This window comes from Bactrocera latifrons, unplaced genomic scaffold, assembly GCF_001853355.1.
Source record: "Bactrocera latifrons isolate USDA-ARS-PBARC rearing strain unplaced genomic scaffold, ASM185335v1 scaffold_986, whole genome shotgun sequence".
Classification (NCBI taxonomy): domain Eukaryota; kingdom Metazoa; phylum Arthropoda; class Insecta; order Diptera; family Tephritidae; genus Bactrocera; species Bactrocera latifrons.
This window is the reverse complement of record NW_017537696.1, coordinates 55-16,206: the sequence shown is the minus strand read 5'-3', so window position 1 is coordinate 16,206 and position 16,152 is coordinate 55. Positions and strand designations below refer to the sequence as shown.

The 16,152-nt window shown below is 37.4% G+C and overlaps 1 pseudogene; it reads left to right on the top strand.

Moving 5' to 3' along the window:
- Positions 1-14,748: 14,748 nt before the first annotated feature.
- LOC108977985 lies at positions 14,749-15,774 on the top strand (annotated as a pseudogene).
- The last annotated feature ends 378 nt before the right edge of the window (positions 15,775-16,152 follow it).

Sequence of the window (16,152 nt, the reverse complement as noted above, 5' to 3'; positions counted from 1 at the left end):
AAAAATATAATTTAAATCACTCAACCAAAACTTAAAAATATAATTTGAGTCACTCAAACAAAACTTACAAATATAATTTTTATTATTCAAGCGAATGTGGATTGTATAATTTCCCTATAGTTTCAAAAATTTCATGGATTCTTTCCCCATGACTAGCAAATGTACGCTTAAAAAAAATTCGGCTAAATACCCTGGGAAATGKGTATCTATTCGCCCGTACCTTGATATATTTCGCGCACTTCACGCCATATCCTTTCTATATTTTGTGTGTGTGCACCACTGTCGGGGTCTACAAAATTATACGAATGATTTACGGTCAAATGCTGAAAACCTTTATCGTTGAGACAATCGTATGCCTTCCAACAATCGGATGGTGGTTCCGGGTAAAATTTTTCGATTTCTACAATTGTATTTCTCATCTTTGGAAGGAATTATTAGGTCATTAATGTACGCAATCACGATCCCATCTTTTATCAAATCTCTGAATACGGCTAGAATGAATCTCACAAACACTGCTGATGAATTACAAATTCGAAATGGTACATACAAAAACTCAAACTGTTCGGTACCCGTAACAAATGATGTATATTTTGTGGATTCGGCACTTACGGGCACGTGAAAAAAATCCATTTACCAAACCACGTGTCGTATATATCTGGGCACCTTGCACTCGACTACTTCATCCATCAATGGCATCGGGAAATTGTCCCTTAGTATTTTCGCATTTAATCTCCTATAATCGCAGCGTATCCTCTTTTCACTGTTTTTTTAGGTACCAGAACGATTGGTGATGCATATTCCGAAGTGCTGGGTTTAATGACCCCTTCTTCCAACCATCGTCCAACTTGCTCATCGACCGAAATCTTATCTACGTAGGATACTCGCCACCGGCTTCGTCTTTCATTACAATTTTCATCTCGACAGGCGACTTCACGTTCTTTGCTGGTCGATACTCGGTTATCAACTTATCTATCATCACCGCATGTATGTGACTGAGATGCTGCAGATCGATATGTGATGCTACACTCATATGAGAAGCCAAACAAAATGTCTCCAAACTCGCCAATCAATWCATTAATCCGATTCTCATCTTGTTCCATACTGTTCCTCTTCACAGCGCATACATAGGCACTTCCGTATAATGACGTTGATGCCTCGCCATATTATCAGCTCCTTGAGCTCGCTTATTAGTTGTTGACTTTGCAACTAAGCGCTCCTTTACGCTTACGCTGTACTTTTCCATTATTCCACTCGACCCTCTTCCATGTTTGCGAAGTCCACTATCTTCTTCCACGTGCTTCTCTGACTCTGATTCTCCWYCGTACCTMTTGATGGCACCATCCGACACCTTGCTGTGTYCACGCAGTTCTCTGACTGCCCTCACGTACTCTCCAGTATCACCATTCTCGGGTATGTCGTGCCTTCTATCGCACATCACGTGTCCCTCGCCTCAGATGAAACTTCTTCCGTACAAACACTTCTGCCGGTCTTCTGCTGCCCTCCCTTTATCTGCTTCAACCCTTTCTTGCAAAATTAAACGTCTTCCTCAGTCATTATCAAATCTACTTGCTTCAGGATATCATTCCCTATCACGACATAATAACTTAAATCACGCTCATTTGCGACATGAAACTTAATTTCGAAAGGTATGTTGTCTATAACCATTGATATCGTAAAACTGCCCATGGTTACCAATTCGCTGTTGCGAATGCCAGCTAAATACTTCTTTTCGTTACTTAATTCAACATGTGTCAATTAGACACAAATCGGAACCAGTATCAATTAACGCAGACATCGTTTGGGGCATCCTATTAGGTGCCATAAAAATCAAATCTTTGAATAATAAATTGCTGTTCCTGCTTATCTTCCTCCCTTTCGCACCCCTTTCTGGCTTGTTGACTTTGACGGAAGTTTTACATTCGGATGCTTTATGTCCTTCTCTTCCGCAACTGTAKCAGGTGAATCTGCCCTGTGGACAATCTCTAGCCATGTGTGAACTTTCTCCGCATCTAAAACACTTCCTATCTCCGGGATTGAAATTCGATGTTACTCTGTTTGACGACGATGATTTGAACGTATTTGCTAATTGGAATGGAGGCTTTCCACCGTTGACTCGTTCGTAAATTTTGATCTGTTCCTTGAGATAGACCTTGCTTGGTATATTGGATTTGTTTACTTTAGAATCCGGAATACCATCGACAAAATACTCTATAAGGGTGTGGTCATCTAAGTTTATAGGTTTCCCGATTTCCATCAGACAATATAGGTATTCACGCATATCTTCGTTCTGTCGTTTASGTCGGTTCCTCAATGTACGATGTACATCAATTKCTGATACGGTGGTACCAAACTCGCTCTTCAATGCTGATTTCAACGAACTCCAACTACAAACTTGACCACCTACGAACATCTTTGCAGCTCCCTTCAGTAATTGCTTGGCATAGATATATTTCTGTAGTTCATTCCACTGTACTGCTTCCGCATTATCTTCGAAGTCTTGTAGCCATTGTTCAAAATTAGGCTGTCCTGAACCATTAAATGGAGTCATGGAATCTTYCACATCACGAAGTGTAAACATCGATCGCTCTACAATCGGTATATTCACGCTACGTCTACTACCGGCGTCATCGGCCTCATCCTCGCTTGCATTCAGGCCGAAGTGTTAAAGCAATCTGTTCTGGAGTACGGTTTTGCGTCCGCTAGCTACTAATCCCAACCTTTCCAAATTTTCCCTAAGTCCGTCCACAGTGAATGCTAAAATCTGTTCGCGGTCCATTGTCTCACAATGCTCTTACCAATTCAATCACAAAACCAATATCAATACAGATTAAGGAAGAAGTGAAATATTACAAATTTTAAATTTTATATACGTATCAAAAATATAAAACTCCGCAAATTCTTAAAAAAATTTACAATATGTTACAAAATGAAATGGTTACAAAGTTTATTAAAATAATTTCGAATAATAATATTGAAATAATGTTTGTAAAATGAAACTGAATTACAAAATTTATTAAATTGAATTGAATTATAATATGAATATAAAATTAWWTGGCCTTACTTTATTCAACTGTACTTGTGAATTGTACAGTAAAGTGTAAAGTTGTCCTCTTTTGGTTACCGCTACTGTATTTGTTCACTTCTCTGCTACTATACCGCTACCAACACTTTGCTGCTGCCTTCTCTGCTACGAGCGCCTTGTTGCTGCCTTCTCTGCTTTACACCGCTACGAATGTCCTGTTGCTACCCTCTCTGCTTCTACCGCTACGGACGCGGCGTATGTCTGCGTTCCTGACGCTCGCCTTAATACTCTGTTTCTTTATATTCTTACCCTTGGCTGCTATGTTGCTTTACTATATTGCTGCTTTCTGGATCTTACTTGTTGCCGACTTGATGGTCTCGTACCAAAAAAAATGTGCTGCTCATCCGCTACTCTGCTTCTAATCACTGCATTCACCCCTACATTCTAGGCTTTTCCAATAGGCGTCCGTTTTACGTCTGTATGTTTCTTAACACCGTTACTTTTTCCTTTATATGTAAATATGTATATTTTGCAAAAGTACAGTTCTTTTCGCACGTTTATACTTTTGATATAAAGTTAAAATTTACACATTGACGGAAACGTTTTTATTTATCTTAACTTTACGCGCACTTCACATTTGAAATATAAAAAATGTAAATTTAAAAGTTTTTTTTCCCGAGGGGCTACCATCCCACTTCTGACACCATATTTGTAGGATAGCCCTTCCAAATAAACGCACTTGGTTCAACTTTATAATTAGCATACACTTTTATTTAAAATACATAAATGTTAAATGTTCATGTACAAACTGAATATGTAAAGTCCGTCCGGTTGACCGTCCTATATGTGTGATGACTGTTTAACGACTGTCCTCTTGTCCTGTTTGTTAAGTTGGTTGTGCCCTATCAGTGCTGCCTATTGTCATAGGTCAGTGTTTTGCCTTTTGCAAGTGAGGTGAGAATGCGTACGTATTAATAGGTGTGTCCACTACGTGTTGTCCTGTCACCGCTKCCCACATGAATAATGATGAACAAATTCCTATCCTCCTTCGTTGGGGGACCTAAATTTTATATTTACCTTAATTTGTATAAACTAGGTCTTTGCTAATCCAAACATAAATCTACAAGAGACGATTGAAACTTTTCCTTAATGTTTGTAAAATATTATCATCCACACTTAAAGAGGCAATCAACGAAAGAAAACTTTCCTGTAACGCACATACATATGTATGTACATGAATAACATTGAACATATTCCTATCCTCCTTCATTGGGGGACCTAAATTTTATATTTACCTTACTTCTTATAAACTAGCTCTATGCTAATCCAAATATAAATCCACAACTTCTCCTTAATTGAAACTTCTCCTTAATTTTTATAAAATATTATCATCCACACTTAAAGACGCAATCAACGAATGAAAACTTTCCTGTAACGCACATACATATGTACATGAATAACATTGAACATATTCCTATCCTCCTTCATTGGGGGCCTAAATTTTATATTTACCTTAATTTGTATAAACTAGCTCTATGCTAATCCAAACATAAATCCACAAGAGACGATWGAAACTTTTCCTTAATTTTTATAAAATATTATAAAACACACTTAAAGACGCAATCGAGGAATGAAAGCTTTCCTGTAACGCACATATGTAGATGAATAACATTGAACACATTCCTATCCTCCTTCAGTGGAGGACCTAAATTACATATTTACCTGAATTTTTATATAATATCTCAATATCATATACAGCGAATGGAAATTGATAATCTATATCAGTAGATTTAAACTTTTATACTCAAGCAAATAACATACACAGTTATTTTTGAAACGTAATTCTCATTTGAACAATTCTTGTTAATACCGAATATCGAAAGTATCCATATTTCGAAAATAAGCAGTCCATTCACTAATTGTGTCGAAATTAATTTCGAAAAGTTGTGCCATTGACCAATTGAGCCCAAATTAATTGGTAAAAATGGTGCCATTTATATCGTGCATAACCTTGCCATTTTCGTTTTATTGTAAAGTTTGTCTTGCTTTTTCTTGCAAAAAAACCTAAAATTAGATAGGGCGCCATATATATTCGTAAATCGGAATTAAAAACACGAATTTTAAGATATTTCCCGTGAAAATTGGTGTACATTTTCGGAAAAGCCGCTCTCCTGAACATTTGCCATTAACTTCTTTTCACTTTACGTCTTCACACGCTCGCCCACTAACAACACAATAAAAACAATAAAGAAGACAGATGCCGATCGCGGCATACCAGCCAATTACACACACATATGCATATGTACACATATACGTGTATTCTCTCCAGTTAATTTCATCATTGGAGGTTTTTCCCTATTCCTTCTTACATCAGATTTACAGTGGTCATATTCAACACACCTCCTCAAAAGTTTCAATGAAAAAAAAATTTAAATGTTATTCAAGAGTTACAAAATTTCTTTTACGACGAGCATGTGTTTTCTGGGGAGATACAATTATTCATGGTCCAGCATTTGCTGCAAAGGATTAGGGAAACCCAGTAAAACCTAATCAGACCATTCAAAGTTAGTAATTCTAATAATTATACATAATAATATAAATTCATACACTAAGTTTAACATATTTTATATTCAAAAGCAAAATTAAGTTCATTAAAGTTCAAAAATCTTAACTTAAATTAATTTTAACATATTATATCTTCAAAAACAAATTAAATTCATTAAAGTTTTAAAAATCCAAAGCTAAATTCATTTTAATATATTTTATATTCACATATTTATGAATTGTTCAGAATATCCATGTTGTGAAAATTAAGTTTGTTCATTAACTCCCAGTTGCTGCCGTAGTTGAATGAATCTGGCTGTAGGTAATGGTTTTGCCAGGACATCAGCTTGGTCTCTCTTTCTACTGCATATCTCGTGCAAGAGAAAAAGATGTGCTCTGCGTTTTCTGCAGGATTTCCACAGAAAGAACAGCGGGTTTCGTCATCATGGCCAAATTTGTGCAGGTATTCCCTGAAACAGCCGTGGCCAGATAAGAACTGCCTTAAGTAAAAATCTGTCTCCCCGTGTTGTCTGTGAATCCAGGCCGGAACATTCTTAATAAGTCTATATGTCCATCTTCCTTCTTCTGCCGCATCCCAYTGCTTTTGCCACTCCTCGAGGCTTGTCTCCTCTCCTTTTTGCGCTCGTCGGTTGTTAGGCGCCTATTCATGGCTTTTGTTTTAAAATAGACTCTGCTTAACTCAGCGGCCATTATATCCGGTGGCATAAGACCAGATATGATAGCACTTGCCTCATGCGACACTGTTCTAATCGCACAGGCAACTCTAAGGGCGCATAACCTGGACACAGATTTGGCCATATTGACACAGGTTTTTTGACGAAGGACTGTCCCCCATATCGGAGCTGCATACATAAGAATTGAGTGGCTAATTTTAGCCAGCAGAGCTCTCCTATTTTGACTTGGGCCACCAATGTTTGCCATGACTCTCGACAGGACCGCAGTCATTTTAGCCGCCTTAGCACAGGCCTTTTCAATGTACGCCTTGAAATTGAGCCTCGTATCGATCATAACGCCAAGGTACCTTAGTGAATTTTGCGTTACTTCGTTATATCCATCGACGTTCAAAGTTACCGTTTCTAGCCTTTTCCTGCTCGTGATGAGCACTGCTTCTGTTTTTTTACCGGCAAGCTGCAGCTTAGTACTCGTAAGCCAGTCTTTAATTTTTGACACGGTCTCATTGCATATGTTTTGTATCTGGAAAAGCTCTTTAACAACGATCGTTACGGCGATGTCGTCCTCATATCCAATTATAGGGGTTTTTTTTTTGGCAGCGGTAATCGTAGCACACCGTCATACAGCACATTCCATAATAATGGGTACGGAGCTTTGCGGTACTCCACCTGTCACCAAGTAGGTTTTTGGACCTGTCTCGGTATCATACAGCAGTAGTCTGTCAGACAAATAGCTGTTAATTATCCTCAGAAGATAYCCCGGGGTGTTTCTTGCCTCTAATGCACTCATTACATGTGGCCAGTATGCAGAGTTGAAAGCATTTTTCACGTCTAGTATAACCACAGCGCAGTATTTTTTATCATCCATCTGGTTCCCTCTATGGCCTTGGCAGCAGTGCTCGTCACTTTTCCAACTGCGTCTAAAGTGGACCGATGTCTTCTGAATCCAAATTGGTTTTCAGATAAACCAGGAGACTCTTCTTCTAGGTGACATTCTAGACGTGGGCAAATCAAACTCCTTCTTTTAAACATCGTGAGTAGAGTTCAGCGAAAACCCTCTTGCTATGGTTGATGGCAATTTTCAGTGCCTTGTTCGGGATGCCATCAAATCCTGGTGTATTTGCGTTGCCAAATCTCTCCGCCACTTCCATTACTTCCTTCTCGTCGACAATTGGAGAATTCATAACGTTTGGTATCGTTCTACGCGATTGGGGTTCTTGATGAGGGAAAAGCGTTTTCACCACCTTTTCTAGAAGAATCGGACAGGTTGGTGTTTGACTTTTACCCCCTCTGATTTTCGCCATCACTATTTTATACGCGCTACCCCACGGATTCTCGTTAAYCTTTTCACAAAGTTCTTTAAAACTTGAGGACTTACTTCTTTTAATCGCTTTCTTAAGTTCCTTACGTTTTGTTTTGAAACTTTCCCGTAGTCTTGTATGGTGTGGTGTACCTTGGCTTCTTTGGCAGAGGCGTCTCGCTTTATGGCATTCGCTTCTTAATGTGCTGATCTCCTCGTTCTACTAGTATGCGGGCCTTTGGGTTATTGTGCCTTTTCCTACACATAGCAGCTTCACAGGCTTTACTTATGTGCTTCACTAGTTTTTCAGACAGGCTGACAACTTCAACTTTATCGCATCCTCTAGGTTACCATCCAACATAAGTTTGAAAATTTCTTCATCCAATGTTTCAACCGTCCATCCTTTTTTCTTCAAAGTTTTTACGCTGAATCGAGGTTTGATTTACTTGCGGATTTCCAGCAAGATGGCCAGGTGATCGCTATGTGTGTAAAAGTCGCACACTTTCCAATTTGCATATCGAACCAGCGTATTGCTGGCGAAGGTGACATCTATTATCGATCCGTGTCCATTCTTTTCAAAAGTATTTCTACCGCCGTTGTTGAGCAGCACTACGTCTAACATAGAAGACGCTTTGAGTAGAGCATTACCCCGCCTGTTTGTGTGGCTACTACCCTGATCAATTGCCCAGGCATTGAAATCGCCTGCTATCACGTTTGGCGTAGTAGGGAGTAGTGGTTCATAGAAAATTCTTTCGTAATCTCCTTGCAATACACTAGGGGGACTATAGCAGCCATAGAAATAAACGCCACCTATTTTTGGCCTCGTATAATAAGATCTGCCCAAGAGCGGCTTATCTTTTAAGACGTTGCCCCACAGACCTACATCGCAGCTTTGTTTTCCTTGTCGGAGATCCATGTGGAAGCGTTTATGTTTTTATACTGCTCACACACTATCGCCACCTCTACCTTCCTCGAAGATTGTTTGCTTCAGCAGATCTTGAGCAGCCCCGCAATGGTTTAGGTTGATTTGAACAACTTTCATTTTATYGTTTTACACGCCGCTTGATATAGAGGATACTTCCAACTTCCGATCCGGTGCCCGGTCTCCTTTTTCCCATTGCTTTTGCATGCTGCATACGACGGGCTTTTAACACATTCCTTTGCGAAATGCCCCTTTTCACCACACTTAGCACAACACTTGCTGCGATCWTCCTCACTCGTGCATGCCCTCGCCAAATGGCCGTATTCCAGGCATCTAAAACACTTCTTAGGTTCGGCTTTTCCTTTATTCTGCAGACCTCCCATCCATTCTTGATCTTATGGGCGTCAAGCAGCCGTTTTGAATCCGCTGCGAGAAGGCTGATGACTGCCGTCTGCGTGCCCGCGTACGCCTGTCTCATAGTTTTGATCGCATTTTCGTCAAAGAAATTTAGCTCTTTGATTTGCGATCGTATTGCCACTGCTATGACCTCTTTGGTGGTTATTTCGTCCAAGTCTCGAATCTCCACTGATACTTCGTGGGTTAGGGATCTTATTTGCGCCTGGTCGCCTAGATCCTTGCGTATCTCCCTTTCATATGCTCTCGTGTTCATCTGAGCCTTCTTCATTTCTAGAAGTATTTCGCCTTTTACCGTCTTCCGGATCCGCGAAACATTCTCTCCAAGCTCCTTCAGGGCGTCTCCTTTTTGACGGCTCTAAGCATATCGCCGTACGACATGCTTCCAGTGCGCGCAATGATAATTGCATCGGGCCTCGGAYGTGGAGCAGAAAACGTATTCTTATTCCTGTTTTATGTTTTTGGTTCCACCTGTGTCCATTTTCCCGTTCCTCTGTCTTCCGCTCTTTTGTAGGAATATTTCCTTCATTCCTCTTCCACGCAGTGGTCCTCTTTTGGGCTTCCTCTTGGCTGGCTTTCTTTTTTGGCGGGGTCTTTCGCGTCAACTGCTCATCCTCGCGGGGCCTTTTTGGTGTTGAATCTACTACTGTGTGACTCAAAGGAACATTTTCTTGGTTGCCTTAACTTTGTTATACTCGCCTTGGGTGCGTTCATGGAGCTTTGTAACCGAGGTTAGCAGATCCCGGATCTGTTTGTTGGTCGATCCTTGAGGCAGTCTCATTGCTTCCGTTAGCCTCTTGATCATATCTCCCAATTCAGCCATAATGTCCACTTTTGATTGCATTAGTTCCCCTCGAAGCGTGCTGTCTTGCAGCGCTGGTGGCGATGATCTCGCTCTTTCAGGCCTTTCCACTGTGATCCCCTGTTTCGGTGATCGCATCAGCCTTGGCGCGCGTCTAAAGGGATCACCTTCGACGCAAAAACTACTCGGCGTTCTCCTGGATGGTTCCGTTTCTGGTATCTTACTGCYAGGGCTTTGCGTGCCGATGCTCGTCAAACAGTCTTGTACACTGCTGCTTTTGTTTTTGTTGTCTTTATTAAAATTAAAATAATTCTCCATTCGTTTGTGTTGGATTGCATGTATACGTGTGTGTGTGTGGACAAAATAGAATTTGTTACTTTAATATCTGCATACACACACATATAAATATATGTATATCACTGCGTATACACACAAACAAGCAAACCAAGTACAGTTCAAGCTACGTTCCAAGAATTGCCCGCTGTGTGTAAAGTGCAATGCGCAATATTGTGAAATTCAAACGTTTATGTTTTTATGTGTGTCTGCAAGTATACAAATTATAAATCACAATATTTATTTATTCACTGCAAATCTTTGCACAGTTATTTCACTAGTTTACACTTGCACTTATTTTAATATAACCAAAGAACAAATTAAACAACCGCCATATGTGTCTGGGCCCTTAACCTAATGTTTTATATAAATAGATTATATAATTGCAGCAAACCCATAGACAATTAAATAAAATACTCCTTGGAATATTAAATTCAAAATACAAATAGATATTAATTTATTTTCACTTTACGTCTGCACACGCTCGCCCACTAACAACACAATAAAAACAATAAAGAAGACAGATGCGATCGCGTCATACCAGGCAATTACACACACATATGCATATGTTCAAATATATGTATATCCTCTCCAGTTAATTTCATCATTGGAGACTTTTGCCTATTCCTTCTTACATTAGATTTACAGTGGTCATGTTCAACATTTTTTTTGAAGCGCGGCCGAAGGCCGCCACTGCAAAAAGTAGGCACAATTCCGATTTCTTTGGCGCCGCGATTTGAAGGTGCCGTTGAAAAGAGGACGTCCTCATGATTAAAAAATAGGTACCGGTTATAGGTACCGCAAACGCTTAGTTTACGAGATATTCGACCTTAAAGTTCAAAAATTCGCAAAATTCGAACATTTAAATAAGCTATTTCATCGCACTAAACACACTTTCTCACATTCTTAACTTCAAATTAATTAAATTAAACTATAAAAATTCTAAGTGAGCATCATTTATGTGCTAACAAGTATAAGGAAATGGAGCGCTGCCATATGATAATAAGCAAATATAAGCAATTCGCTGAATTTCTCTATTTCGATATAATTCCTCTTTCTTTATTTAGCAATCTTAGTCCTAATAAAAACAAATTATTAAATTATATCTCAAATTAAAATGAGTATAAAGAATCTCTCCAGCCATTTTTTAGAGCGCGGTCGAAGGCCGCCAACGGAGAAAGGAGTACTACGCAAAAGTACATCAGTGACCCGGGTATTCGCTCGACCAGGGTTATTTTTTAGAGCGCGGACGAAGGCCGCCAACGCGGCGGGGAAAAAAATAACCATGGCAACCCTTTCTTATTGTGCAAATGCAGAGAATTTAACTAAAAAATAATAATTTAAATAAAGCTTTATTTACAACAATTATTAAAAAAATTAATATATAGAAACCTTATAGTGAAGTGTTAGTAAGTGAAAAGTGCATAACATAAGAGAAAAAGTTATTCGCAATATACAAATTATCAATGTAAAAGTTGTAAATTTTTCAACTTTAAATGCAAATATCTTTAAAACTAAAATTTGAGAACGTCACCTTTCCAGTGATTCAAATTTTATCCCCGAAATCCGGGGATGCWATTCACAATTTTAACCAAAATATGTAAAAAAARTTTGGTGAAACTTGGAGAAATACCATGTGTTGTTAGTGCAAATTCTAATCCTAATCTCCTCTTGATAAGCTCCCCTATCCACACATACCCCATTTATACGGAAATTCGGTTGTTTTACCCCTCCGCCAAAGTAATCGGAATCGTGCCAGAAAGTAGTTCGACACAAAGGAACTATAATCACCGCGGTGTTGAAGCGACCAGGGTAATTTTTTTTTGAAGCGCGGCCGTAAGCCGCCAGTGTAGAAAGTAATTCGACACAAAGGAATATTATTTTTAATCTTTACTTATCAAATAACATAAGATACAAAAACCATTTGTGCCATTTTCTCTATATATTTTAAACAGAAAATTTTTTAATAGTTTTTTGCAAAACACAATATATGGCAACAAAACAAAGTAAGATTTAAAATTGTCGAACTTTAAAGTGAAATATCTTGAAAACTATGAGTCTGAGGACGGTATAGGTGTGTACATTTTTTAATCCTGAGGACCTCCTCTATCCATCCCTACCATCGAATCGCGGCGCCGAAAGAATCGGAATCGTGCCCGATTCTATACTGTGATTAAGTCTCAAGTCTCTAAATTTAAGATTTTAAATTAGAGACAATTTTTGAGACTTGGGGCGATTTTTCTATTCTGTAAGTGACAGTCACAAAATCTATTACATTTCATTATTCAGGGATGTTTTTACACTGCAATAAAAATGGCTGCGATTAAAAATAGCATCCCCGGATTTCGGGGTTAAAATGGGTATGTACGGATAGAGGATTTCTTCCAGATCAAGAATATATGTACATTTGGTTGCAGCTGACTTATGCTTTTGAGGTATTTGCATTTAAAATTAAACAATTTAAAATGCGTGTTTCTCCGATTTTTTATAACTTTAATTCCATATCAAATTTTAGTTTAGATCCATTTATTCATAAAATAAGAAACTGGTTGTAAACAAGCAAAAAATTAGTGCTACCATATTTTGTAATGGAATAAAAATAACAAAAAAAAAATCTATGAAGTCATAACTAAATTCAATACCTTGTGATGAGAATAATCTTCTCATTTCAGAACTATCTTGATAAATCCCGGTGTTGGATCGGGCAAAAAAGAGTTCAACGCACAGGTGTTGGTCCTCAAGGGTTATTTTTTTGAAACGCTCCAATGCAGAAAGAAATTCTATGCGGAAAACTAATGTGTTATATATTTCCTGTCATTGGGGTATTATTTGTTTCATTTATTTCYGTTGGTTCTTCTGTAAAATATGAACGTAAGGGAGCATTTATTATTGGTAAGAATGCAACCCTCTTGTTATTGTACGAACAAAAATAAATGAACAAAAGTTAAATGTTGAATAAAAGTKGTTTTTGCATTATTTAATATAAAATAAATGGTTAGAAACGATTTAATGAAATGTTAGTGGATATTAAAGTTAAAAATATAACCATAAAATTCATTATAAATGGGAAAAACAGGCATTTTAATTAGTTGAATTTTTTAACTTAAAATGCAAATATCGCAAAAACCATAAATCAGCTTCACATATAGTTATATATATATATATTCTTAATCTAAAGGATCTTCTCTATCCGCACATACTAATTTTAACCCCGAAATTCGGGGATGCTATGGTAAAATTTACCCATATATATAATTATGTCGATAGCAAATATTAAATTTTGTATAACATAGTCAAAAAAAGCATAATGATTAAATTTAATTATTTAAAATATTTACGAAATTTATGTAAAATTTATTTATTTTTAATCTTTTCGGGGTTATACTATGTTCGGACCGACAACGAAAACATGTTTTTGTGGCAAAAACAGGTTTTCGCACGAAAACTTGTGTTTTCGTCCATGTAAAATCTGTCAAACGAAAACACAGTTTTCGCTGAAAACTACTTGAAAACTTGCATTCCACTCATTATAATCGGTGCCTGCTCTAGTTTAATCGATGTTTTTGGAAGACATGTTTTGCCGGCCCTAAATTGTCACTTGATATTTGTTTACATTCCACATACAAATACAGCTGTCGCTTGATATTCTCATATGAAGGGGATTCTCTTGCTCTTGCAAAACCTTGCACCGTGCAGAAATTGCAGAATTTTCCCTTTGGTGCAATGGCATAACAACAAACACACGCAGAAAATTAATTGCAGTGGCTGTAAAATATGTCAGACCCATATTTATTTTCCTGCCATCATATATCACTAGATTCTGCAATGGGTGCTCTCGTGGCTTTGCATATTTCGGTAAAGGATTTTTGCATTTTGTGTCATCGTGCAATCTTGCAAGAGTAAGAGAATACCGCTTTTAATAGTTGTCAGTGAAAACTCATCGAAAACACACATTGTCGGCCCGAACGACTTAGATTCCACAACTTGCAAATGTGTTTTCAAAGTGTTTTCAATGTCGGTCAGAACATAGTATTAGTTGGTTACAAAATGTAAAAAGACGACAATCGATTAATATCTATGATGATCTCTATTCAGTATATTCAAAATGGTAGACCAGTAGCATAGATAACTTGATACGATACTCTTTGGTTCGAAAGAGAGCTGTCAAAACTCGCATTTTTTATAACATTTGCCAACGATGACACTGCTGAAAAATATTAGCTTGAGTATTTAATAAATTATAGAAAACACTAAATTAAATACTTTGGAAATTCATACATATATAAATGCTAAAATGCAAAATCATTAATTAATTTACATAAACATTTATTTTGCCAAAATATGTCAGCACAGTTCAATGAAATTTCATTTCACACCAATTTCCTCAAGTAATTATAGCGCTGCTCTTCTGGCATCCCGCCTTTTTCACTAACTGCTGGTTGAAGGCACCCTAATTGTGTTTTGTTGCCAGCTCAGAAAACAGATCAAGGTGCCCTGCCAGCYGACAAGTGAGAGAGCAAGAAAAGAGATTCTGATCAAGTTATCTATGCCAGTAGTGCGTTTCTGTAACTTTTCCTTATGATATCGAAAGAAATATCACTTTTGCGTAACGAAAGGTTTATAACGGACAATTGTTTTGAAGTGTTTCTGTAACTCAGAAAAGTCACCTTTTGTTATGGTTGTTGAGTCGTTATCGATGTTATCGAAAATGTGCTATAACTAAAATCAATGCATAAACATCTGTCAATGTATATTTGTTTTGTTTACTGCAAAAAAGTTTTGTTTCCTCTTATTTTTTTATTGGTAAGTACACATAATATTTTATACTATATATATATTTTGAAAGTATGATAGCTGAAATTATGATAGCTGCTGCATTATTTGCCTTATTGGACGACCAACGGAATATGTTACGCGTTCATCAGCGACATCTGAGGGATACAACTGACTCATTTAATTTGCCGGAAGCTCGCTTTGAAGAGCTATTCCGTTTTAAAAAGGATCCCACAATAGCCTTGTTACAAGCCTTGTTACAAGAGCTAAGTCCTCATATGAAAAGTGGCGAAAGGCGTACGTTTGTTCCAAAATCATTAAGAATGACTGCAGCACTTCATTACTATGCGACAGGATCATATTTGAGAGACGTTGGCCAAGATTTTGTGTGCTCATTAAGCAAGACAGTTGTGTGTCGTGCAGTAAAAGAAGTCACAAACATTATTGAAGGAAAATGTATGTGTAAATACATTAAATTTCCAACATCTTTAGAGGAACAAAACAAAATAAAACAAACGTAAGAAAATCATTATATAGGTACATAAAAAATATTGTGTATGCACATATGTGTTTATATTTTTTACAGATTTTTTTCATCTACGGGTTTTCCTGGGTGCATTGGTGCTATTGATTGTTAAAATTAAAAAGCCGGCCGCTGATGTTGAATGCTGCTACATAAACAGAAAGGGCTACTTTTCCAAAAATGTACAACTTATTTGTGGCTACAATTTAAAGATAGTGTCTGGGAACGCGCGTTATGGTGGTAGTACCCATGATGCTTTTATTTGGGAGATACAGAATGTAAACAATTTTAGGAAAGGCAAAACGCCAGTGATGTAGATTCAAGTTGGCTTATTGGTGATTCAGGCTATCCACCACAGTATATAMAGTAGATAACCTTTTCGTGGTAGCTTTCGGGGGGTGAATAGCGGCCATCTTGGATTTTCAGAGGTAGCAACGCAGTGCTGTATATATTGAGGTAGTAAATACTTAGTAAATTTATTCTATAAAATAACAAAAACTGTAAATATTGTTGCTTAATATAAAAGGAATTTATTTCTTAATGACATATATTTACTAATATTTGATTTAAACGCCATAGTGTGTCATATTTCGTCCTTAAAAATATCATTTACTGATAGTCAGATATTYTTTATGTAGTGAGTTCTTGTTAATAAAATGCAGCCCTGTATTTAGATTTCTCGGTGGTGAGTTTTCTTCTGAATGCATTCTTTTACATTTGACCAACAGAAAATAAAGTGCAGATTTCCATATTCGAACATTCAAATTAAATAAAAACAAAGTTTACTTTGTATAAAGTTACTCAATATTTTATTTAAAGTCTAGTAA